This window comes from Pyrgilauda ruficollis, unplaced genomic scaffold, assembly GCF_017590135.1.
Source record: "Pyrgilauda ruficollis isolate IOZ18807 unplaced genomic scaffold, ASM1759013v1 scaffold10, whole genome shotgun sequence".
Classification (NCBI taxonomy): Eukaryota; Metazoa; Chordata; class Aves; order Passeriformes; family Passeridae; genus Pyrgilauda; species Pyrgilauda ruficollis.
In genome coordinates, this window is record NW_024508101.1 from 10,624,593 (window position 1) to 10,627,733 (window position 3,141).

Genomic DNA, 3,141 nt, shown 5'->3' on the forward strand with positions numbered 1-3,141 from the left:
GGTCACAGGGCAGGCCTAATAAAAGGAACGGACTCCAGAAACCCCAAACCTGTTTCCCTGAACCCACTTGTTCGCACTGGTTTCCCCTTGTGACTTGCCCAAAATATTTAGTGCTCAACACCCTTTTTTTCCCCCCTTCTGGGTAATCAGGTTTTTCTATTTCTGCCATGGGAAAAACAAGTCACTATTTTGGGAGCATGTGGGATTCAAGCCTATGACTGTCTCAGCACTCCCTGCATGGAAGAGGAGATCCAGAGTCTGTGTGCTAGAGGGACTGGCTTGTGCCTCTGTACGTATTCAGCCTGGATGTCAGGGAGGCCCAGTCCCACCAGGGTCCTCACACTGGAGCATGGAATAGCCTCAGCTCCCCAGGCACAGTGCCAGAGACCCCATCCCTGCTCTGAAGTGATGCTCCAAAAGCTGGGCTGGGATCTTTGGACCTGGAGGAAAAGGAGGCTCCTACCAGAAGTGGGGTTCGAACCCACGCGGGCATGCACCCATTGGATCTTAAGTCCAACGCCTTCACCACTCGGCCATCCTGGTGGGCTCTGGGTTCTCCCCTGGCCCACCAGCTCCTTCCTGAGAGCTCACAACTCACCAAGCCCTCGGGGTCCCAACCCAGGACACTTCCCAAGCCCAGTGACACCATTTCCTCCTCACTGCCTTCTTTTACGTCTCCAGCAACTGATGGAACATCTCATCAGGAGAGAGTAGGTCTCATGGGCCATGAAGAATGGCACAGCCCCTGTGTGCCACCCTAGATCCTCATGCAAGAGCCACAGTCACTGGTGGTGATGCCAACAGGGACCCTGGAGCAGGAGGGACATCTCTGGGAGGTCCCTCCTGACCCCACTGGGTCCTCAGGGGAAGGGAGCAGCTCTGACAGCCTGGCAGCTCTCAGCCAGACACAGCACACAGTTAAAGCCCTGGCTCTGCACCCCAGGTGCCACTCCTTACCCCCTCCTGTGTGCATAAGGTACCCTGCTAGTGCATTTAGCAGGGACAGACAGTGGTACAGGTAAGTCTTTCTTTTTCCTTTGTAATGAGGTGCAGCTTTGTTTCTGTCATCTAGGGAGAAGAAAAAAACCCAAAGACCATTATTGACCCTCATGGGATTCAAACCCACAACCCCTAGATGCCCATGTGCAGGAAGTTTTTAGCCCTTAAGCCACAGAAGCCTGATAATTTCTGTTTCTGAATTCAGCCATCCTCAATCTTCTCAGCCCAGCACCTTCACAGAGAAACCCTGCCAGTCCTTTCACCAGAGCATTCAGTCTGCTGGAGATACTCTCAGCCAGGCTTTCCCGCTCCTGTCCTGCTTCAGGGTGAGAGCAATTTCCTCCTTTCTTCCACAGGGACCACTGATTGCTGCACCCTGAGGTAGCTGAGCCACTTGGAGGGCTTTTGATTGGCTGATGGAAAGGTGAGTGGCACCGAAAAGGGATATTTCCCAGCTTCAAAGGAGGGTGGCACAGAGCTCCTCAGTCTGGGGGGTCACCCTGGCCTCCACAGATAATTCACAGGTACTAGGAAAAAGGCATCAGTATTCCAGACATCTCATGAGGGAATGCTGCACGTCCTCAGCTCGGTGGAGGACTGGGTCAACCTATTCATATGCTGACAGCAGGAGGAAAACTCACACGAGGGGACAGAAACTTTCCCTTTTTACCCTGTTCATTACAGCCACAGCAATCTGCCGTGCTGGTCTGTGTGTGCAGAATCACAGCACAGCATCCCTGGATGCCTCCAGCTGCAGCACCCACATTAATATCAAATGAAGTCATGCTCACAAAGGGTGTTGTGCTCGCCAGCTCCCGAGGAATCTGCTCCTAATGAGCGACTTCAAAGCATTAATGAGCTTGCAAAGCTCTCCTCTTCGTTTACAGAGCTGGATCTCACACGCTTGGCATTAAGACAGGGGTCACCCATCAGCAGAGGAGAATGCGTGTGCATGTCAGCGAATATAATATATTTGTCATCCTCTAAGAAGCAAAGATTAATCATGCCCTCCCAAAAAGGAAGTTTTTACGCCACATCTGCTCTTCACAGCATGGAGAGAAGGGACCTGCCCGCAAGGATGTCCATAACCCACAGTGCTCAGATCCCCAAAGAGCCCAGCTTTGAAGTTAACAACCCACCTTAACCCCTTGGGTCCAGGCTGGGAAACGCTACTTGAATTGGCAGCCCGAGGGATGAATAAAGTGGTGGAATTCTGCTCCAGTGAAGGTTTATTGCATGCATGGAGGGAGGGAGTGGTATGGATGTGGGAGAGAGCAGGCTTGACTGATGCTTCCTGCTCTGTGGCATCCATCCAGCAGAGGCAGGGAAGGGAGATGCTGGCCCAGAACAGCAGGGCTGCACAATGCATCTGCTGCTCTCTCCAGGGGCCACTCTCTCCCAGACACAACCCCCTCCAAGCCTCCCTGAGCTCACCATAAATCCTTGTGTTGAAACAGGCTCCAGTGCCTGGCCAACAGCCCATCTGCACCCATTTGAGGAGCTGAACCAATCCATTGTGCGGAGCTGGGAGGCAGTCACAAACTGTGGGAAGCGAGCAGCCTGAGCACAGACCTGCTGCTGGGCACTGATTGCCCTTCCTCCAAAGCCCCTGAGCCTTTTCAGCCTTTCCAGAGCTCACTTTTTGGCTGGTGTTTCTGCTCGTGCAGGGAAGGTTGGACAAGGTATGGGACAATGAGATATGAGCCTGTTCTTGCACCACTGCTGCCCAGCCTTCAGACAATCTCCATGCACAGCCTACACAGGCACAGGAGTGGGGACAGCTCAGCTCCCCTGGCCTGGTTCAAACTTACCATGACACTTATCCAAGGGGGTCACAGGCACAACCTGTCTGTATTTAAAAATTCAGCTGCTTCCCAGGGTCTGCCCTGGCTGTGCATCATCCACAAGGTTGGTTGGCTTCACCTGCAAACCTGCACGGAGCCCTGGCTGGGTCTGGAGTCAGCCTTGCCTCTGGCAGGGTTGTAATATCAGCTGAATTACATGTACTGTCTTGGATGTCTCCTGTGCAATCCCAAGCCAGGCTGGCTGTACCTTGCTTGCAGTATCCCCACGAAATGTCAGCTTGAAGATGACACAGTGGCTATAGGCTTTCAGAACACATGTTCTGCCAGAGAAAGACAA

The 3,141-nt window shown here is 53.0% G+C and overlaps 1 non-coding gene across 1 annotated transcript; it reads right to left on the bottom strand.

The window, feature by feature from the left end:
• Positions 1 to 460: 460 nt before the first annotated feature.
• TRNAL-UAA lies at positions 461 to 543 on the bottom strand. The gene has a single exon. It is a non-coding gene; the product is annotated as a tRNA-Leu (tRNA).
• Positions 544 to 3,141: the final 2,598 nt, after the last annotated feature.